This window comes from Pundamilia nyererei, unplaced genomic scaffold (genome assembly GCF_000239375.1).
Source record: "Pundamilia nyererei isolate P.nyererei 1_Seehausen unplaced genomic scaffold, PunNye1.0 scaffold00483, whole genome shotgun sequence".
Classification (NCBI taxonomy): domain Eukaryota; kingdom Metazoa; phylum Chordata; class Actinopteri; order Cichliformes; family Cichlidae; genus Pundamilia; species Pundamilia nyererei.
The window spans coordinates 1-7,432 of record NW_005187884.1 but is presented as its reverse complement, the minus strand read 5'-3'; positions in this window follow the sequence as shown (position 1 = coordinate 7,432).

Below are 7,432 nucleotides of genomic sequence, written 5' to 3'. Positions count from 1 at the left end.
GCTGGAGATGGGGAGGGAAGGAAGGGAGGGGCAAGTAACTATTAGCATACAGTAGGTGTTGGAGGAATGGTTTTTATAATTGTTACTTTTTTGTGAAAGCAGAAAAGCCACATTTAGAAAACATCTAAAATTCACAGAAAAAATGTATAATTGCACTTAATTGTATTTAAAGTAGGTTACAGTAACAGACATACTGCTAAACTGTCACGGTGCTGGGTCCGTGACCCAGGGTTTTATGTTTGTTGGTTAATTTATATTCTTTGATTATTGTTACTTTCGTTCTCTTTATTGTGTTCCGCTTGTGTTATTCTTAGTTCCTTAGGTTTCTGTTACTTTGCCTTCCCCGTGTTCTGTGCCCTCTGTCCCCCCAGTCAGTTGTCTCAGTGTCAAGTCAGCGTCTTTGTGAATGTCTCTTGTTTCCTCTTTTTCTTTGATAGTCTGTGTCCTGTGTTTTAAGTGTTGCCCCTTTGATTGTCATGTTTGATTAGTCCGAGCTGTGCTCTCCTCCTGTTTCCCATCCCCTCGTTATTCCCTGGTATATTTAAGTCCTGTGTTTTCCTCACGCTGTACCTCCTCATGTGTTGTAAATCTGGCTGTCTTTCTGTTTTCCAAGTGGTTTAGTTTAGTTTTCATGTTCAAGGTCTTAGTTTGTTTCTATGAATGATTCCCCCAGCAATAAAGCTACCATTTTAAGTTCACTCTTTGTGTTCGAGTCCTGTGTATAATCATGAATTATATTCTAAAATAGTTGCTTTTTAGTGGCTTTCTTGTGAGCATCATATATCTTTAAAAAGTAGCTTTTATTGAATTCAGAAAAACAAGTCTATAAATATAATAACAAAAAGAACGATGAAAGCTGAATTAAAAGGTTAGAGCACATGGTTTGAAGTGAATCTTCAGGAGAATAAATATATTAATGGAAAAAATCAAGGTGGTGCTTGTAATTAATTTCCATTCACTTCTGTTTATGTAGTACCAAATCACAACAATAATGTATTGTAATTTAAAAACCCCAAAACCTTTTGAAAAATAGAACCTAATCAATAAACAATCCCTTGCTGACAGTGGGAAGGAAAAACTCTCGGTTAACAAGAAGAAACCTCCAGCAGAGCCTGGATGAGGAAGAGCTAATTATTGCTGTGGGCAGCTGAGAGATAAGAAGAAAGTGAAAAGAAAGGGGGGAAGCACAGGGAGATTGGATAATCTGTTTAGCTTACCTGTTTTATTAAAATGGACATAGCAGGTTTTGACCCTTATTAAAGCTTTCCTCTAAATTGATTTTTAAGTTTCTTCATTTGTCACTCTAACTCCTCTATGTCCCACATTGTGGTCAAAGTTGCTGGCCTCTTACCCTCCACCTGTCACACAGATGTACCTAACACTTTCCTGCTGAGCGGATGGACTCAGTCACTTTTTTGTGATCACATTGAAAAAAACATGAAGTTTATTTGATAAAACTTAGTCATAAAATGTATAAGGAAGAAGGATTATCAGTGTTGAGCTCATTGGCATGACTTGTAATTGACAATTTGAGCAAACTGTTGTTTCCTTTTTTTTTTCTTTTCTTTTTTTTGCAACCAGTATGGTGACAGTGATCATGTTGAAATTTCAAAAGAAGATTTCAGAAAACTGTGGTAGTTACATCCGCTTTTTATGCCATCTGTTTTACCACAATGGTTCCATGTCAGTTTTTCATCAGGCCAGAGATGTATCAACAATGCATCTGTGCAAAAACCCTAAAAAAAACATCCATCCTTCACACCCACCTCAAATCAATTTGATGTGGCTCCATGTATAGCAGTGTGCATGAAAACATTTGAACACAGAGAAAATTCACTAGCAAAAAACTCTAAATGCCCATTCCCTTTTCCAGCAAAAGTCACTATTTCCACACCCCACTCAAAAAAATAATTCATTGGATGAACGTAATTTTATCTTGCCACTTATATTCCATCGAAACAAATCATGTTCTATTAATCCGTCTTGAATGTGTTGTTTCAACACGATATGTTTGTAGGTTTAACATAACAGTAACATTAACATTCAATTAAGTTGACTTTTATTCAATCCACATGTTTGTACCAAGTTAGTCTAATTAAATTCATGTTATATTGTTTAAACCCTTTGGCACATCAAAACTCAGTCTTGTTACATGACCTAGTAAAATATTTGTTTGTTACACCAACGATAATCTTCTTGAATGAACAAATGTAACTTACATCTGTAGTACATGTTGTATTCATATTACATAATGTTCAACAAAAATTCAACGGATTTACAGCAACTTCCAATCCACCCATCTTCTTATCTATCTGGGCTCCGGAAGTGATTTAGTAAGAGGGGCAGGTTACATCCTGGAGAGGTCAACAGCACGACCCACCATGGCATTGAGCTGTTAATACAGACTTAACAAATGTAGGGAACCTATGATGCAGAATTTTCTTTATGTTTTTGTCCTTGACAAGTTAAACCATAATAAATAGTAACAGCATACACGTGGTGTGTGTGTGGTTGTCTTCCTCTTATAACCCCAGTGATTTTCCTGTGGTTTGAAATCTCGTGTGTTTTTGTGAATTTCGTGAGTCCAGGCAACTAACCACTCTTCCAAGATTGTGTCATGTCATCTGAACAAGAAGAAAGTTGTTGAATTTCATGCAGATCCAACATGATTTAATTGTGTTCTCCATAGAAACACAAAATTATTTTGTTCAATTGACAAGTTAGACTTTTGTAAATGTAACAACCACCCAATTTCCTTTTTTTGAGTGCAGAAGATACCAGTGAGATCATGTGACCACAACTCCCATTGATCAGTTTGTTCACACTGTTATCATAATGTTTCATGCATCACTCTGTATCTGTGCATGTTTATTAAGTGTCACAGTTTGATGCTGATCTGATGCCCGTGTCGATGAGCTCTTGGACCGACATTTTGTCTCTACACTTGATTTAACCAAGGGTCACTGGCAGATTCCCAAGAGTCTTCTTCACAACGTGCAGTGTTTACGAATTTATCACACTTCTGTTCTTGTTCAGAGCACCAGCCACCTTTCAACGTCACATGGAATGGGTGCTGAATGTACACGTGGCATAATATGCTGCTTTATTAGGAGGATGTTATCACCACAGCGACACCTGGGTGGGGCATGTCCAGCGAGTGGCCGCACTCCTGGAGTCCCTGGGCCATGCTGGACTTAAACCTAATTTGAAAAAGTTCGCAGTTCAACAGAGAGAGGGACTCTATCTGGGATATCTGGTGCTCTCGCAGATGGGTACAACAGCAGCCATCATATCCTGCTCACCTCCCATGGCCAAAAAGGAGGTGAGGCGGTACTTGGCGCTGGCTGACCTGAGCAGCCCCTTGACTGATCTCACCCTAAAGGGTGCCCCAGATCTGGTCCAGTGGACGGAGCAGTCCCAGGAGGCATTCGTGCAGGTTAAGAAGGCTCTCTGTAGGGGAACCCCTTCCCCCTCCCTTTTATTCTGCAGAGAGACTCCTCGAACAGGGGGGCCGTTTTGCCCCTGCAGGTAAGGGGGGGGGACCCTGTTGGTGGAGATGCTTGGTTCTGTGCGGTGAAGAAGTAGTTCCTGGCCATCCAATGGACAGTCGACTCTCTCCGCTATTAGGATGCCAATGCCTGGATCGCCCAGTGGTACGTGGCTCTCCAGCCTTTTAAATTTAAGGTGGTGCATAGGCCGGGGGCACAGATGGTCAAGGCTGATTTCATCGTCTGCTCACAGAGGTGGGGTGTGGAGTAGGCTAGCCCAGATGACTAATGGGCAGAATGGAGAAAGCAATATTATCAGTTTTAAGCTCATTGACTTACGGTGTGTATTTGACAAGTTTAGCAAACTGTTTCACTGTCAAACTTAGACCTCCTCATCAAGTCTTTTTTGGTTTGTTTATTGTTTATTGTTTAGAAACCAGCATGGTGACAGTGATAGTTTTGAAATTTCCAAAGAAGATTTCAGAAACCTGCAGTAGTTGCAATCACTTTTCATGGTGTCTTTGTTTAGCACAGTTGTTTCCTGTCAGATTTTCATATCCGCAAAAACACTGAAAAACATCAAAAAAAAATTTTTCAATCATTCACAGCCACCTTAAATTAATTTGATGTGGCTACATGTCTAGAGGTGTACATGAAAACTGAGAGAACAGAAGAGAGAATGGTCAACAGCAAAGCCTCTAAATGCCCATTCCCTTTTCCAGCAAATGTCACTATTTACACACCCCACTAATTAGAAGAAACCAATCAGATCATGTGACATTCGAGTGTTATCAGTTTGTTCACTCTGTTTTCATGATGTTTAATGTGCTACTCTGTATGTTTACTTATTTTATATGGCCCTCTTGTAGATATATAGCATGGGCCCTCCTGCTTATCTCTAGAAGAATAGAGGTGATGGCTAAGTGGGAAAACATAGTCGTAATTCGTTTTTGAATGGAAGATTTCAAGGACAGAGCTGAAGGTAGGTTCATGTGATGGAGCAACACATAAGAGCTGTGGAATGTTTTTGTCTCCCCCTGCATTTAAAGAAGCGCCGTTTTCATCTTCAGAGAAAGCAGCATGGGCGTCTTACCAGGCTGCTGTCTCTCCATGCTGTAGCATGTGATTAAACCAGATCAAAAGACGCTCATCAAGCGTTTGCAGTTCATTTAAAAAACTTCCACAACAATCCTTTGTAATATTTCCAGTTACATCAATAATAATTTTGCTTTTGTTTCCCATGTCCTGTTCAAAAACGTGGAGCTTTCTGCAAAAAAAATTTAAAAAAATCCACACAACTCATACTCATAACTGTCTCACAGACGTGGCGTTATGAACAGCTACTTTCAGTGCAATTAATGTGGTGTATCATATCGATCTAATAGACAGGGGGAAGGAAAAACTCCCTTTTAACAAGAAGAAAGCTCCAGCAGAGCCTGCATCATGGAGGGCCAGTTATTAGGTGCCAACAGTAATAGGTGTTGTAAGAATGGTTTTTAGAACTGCTCCTTTTTTGGGAAAGCAGAAAAACCTCAAGAAAGAAACAAATAAAATTCACAGAATGATTCTCTAATTGTACTTCAAGTAGGTTACAATAATGAATTTTATTCTAAAATGGTTTTGTCATGAATCGCTGTGTGGCAGGCAGGAGTTGGACCCAAGATGCAGGCACTCAGACTCGAGGGATGAACTCAAAAAACTCAGCTTTATTTGCTGACAGGGGAAAAGCATACTAAACTAAACTGGGAAAACTATAAACTCACACTTTGCAGCGAGGCACACGAGGAAGCACACAGCTTGAGGGTACGACGCGACACTGAGCACAGGAAAACACAGGGCTAATATACACAGGGTGGTAATCAGGGAATGGGCAACAGGAGGGAGACACAGCTGGGAGAAATTGGACTAACGAGACAGGGGGAGCAAAGCGGCACACACCAACATAAGACATAGACTTTCACAATAAAACAGGAAATAAGACACAAGGATGCAGACTAAGAAACACAGACTTAACACGGGCAGAACTAAGAATAAACCAGAATAAACCAGTGGAATTAAATAGTTTTGGTCTGCTACTCGCCGCCCTCGCAGGAACTCTGATCGGGCTGTCAACCACCGATCTCTAGCCTTTTCTTTTTTTTGCAACCAGTATGGTGACAGTGATCATGTTGAAATTTCAAAAGAAGATTTCAGAAAACTGTGGTAGTTACGTTCACTTTTTATGCCATCTGTTTTACCACAATGGTTCCATGTCAGTTATTCATCAGGCCAGAGATGTATCCACAATGCATCTGTGCAAAAACTCTAAAAAACACATCCATCCTTCACACCCACCTTAAATCAGTTTGATGTGGCTCCATGTATAGCAGTATGCATGAAAACATTTGAACACAGAGAAAATTCACTAGCAAAAACTCTAAATGCCCATTCCCTTTTCCAGCAAAGTCACTATTTCCACACCCCACTTATCAGAAGATACCAGTGAGATCATGTGGCATTCAGCTCACATTGATCAGTTTGTTCACACTGTTATCATAATGTTTCATGCACCACTCTGTATCTGTGTATGTTTATTAAGTGTTACAGTTTGATGCCGATCTGATGCCCGTATCGATGAGTAATCGGAAGGTTGTCGGTTCGAGCCCTGGCTCCGACAGTCTCGGTCGTTGTGTCGTTGGGCAAGACACTTCATCCATTGCCTACTGATGTTGGTCAGAGGGCCCAGTGGCGCCAGTGTCCGGCCCAGGGCAGCTGTGGCTGTAGCTTGCCATCACCGGTGTATGAATGTGTGTGAGGATGACTGAATGTAGTGTAAAGTGCTTTGGGGTCCATAGGGACTAAGTAACGTGCTATAGTCCTCACAGCTGTGGATGAAAATGAAGTTTTTTAAATGTAAGAATAAAACTATTAGGATTCAAATAATATTGATGTGACAGTGTTCAGAAAGTGTTAGGTGACAGTGTTGGGTGTGGTATGTTAGAGTGACAGACTACTGTAATCACATTTCATTTTTCAGTAATTTAATGTGCGGCTGTACTAATTTCAGTAAGTACATTACAGCTATAATCATACCATAATTTACTTTACAAAGGTTCTTCAATTATTGACATGGCAGAAAAAAAAAAAAAAAAGAAAAATTATCACCCTTTTTTCTTCCTGCTCTACAATCAGCTAATTTCTGTTTACGTACTGGAGATGGGTGGTGGATAGGTTTTCAGGAGAAGACGAAGGAGATATGGACATTCCTTTTATTTTATTACACAAAAGGACAACAGTGGGATGGTAAAGTGGAACCTGCATCCAGGATAGAAACAACTGCATTACGATGCTAAAACAACAAGCATCTGCACAAACAGCATGCTAATGCAAGGCTAGCCAAGAACCCAGACGGATGATAACCTCCTAATACACAGCAAATCATCTTTGTCCTCTGTTAAGGACATGAGTCTGAGCCCTCTATGTCAAGCACTATATATGCAATTTCTATGACTCCTGCTGTACTGTCAAGGGACATCCTGGGCTTTCTATTGATGCCACATTTATAAGGGCTGGGTTAATTGCAGTTTCTATATTTTATGGCCACAAGGTTACGTGATACATTTATTTTAGTAGACATTGTGATTCTGGCTTAAGAGAGGAGCTGAGTGTGGAGTGGAGAAGCAGCTGGTCCTACCTCGTCTCCTGCGTCTGCCACGCCGCCATCGGGTCCTGCTCGGTTTGCACGTCCACATCCTGTGCCAGCACCTCGCCGGCACTGGCCACTTTCCAGACCATTAGCTGGGCTTCTTCGCCGTCATGGTTGGCCTTCTGAACTGTTTTGCTGCTGCCAGACCCAGAACCTTGAACTTTTCCAGTCAGATTAGATGGACAGTGTTTGTGAACAGCAGTTTTCAGATCTTGCCACAGATTCTGGATTGGATTTAGATCTGGACTTTGACTGGGCC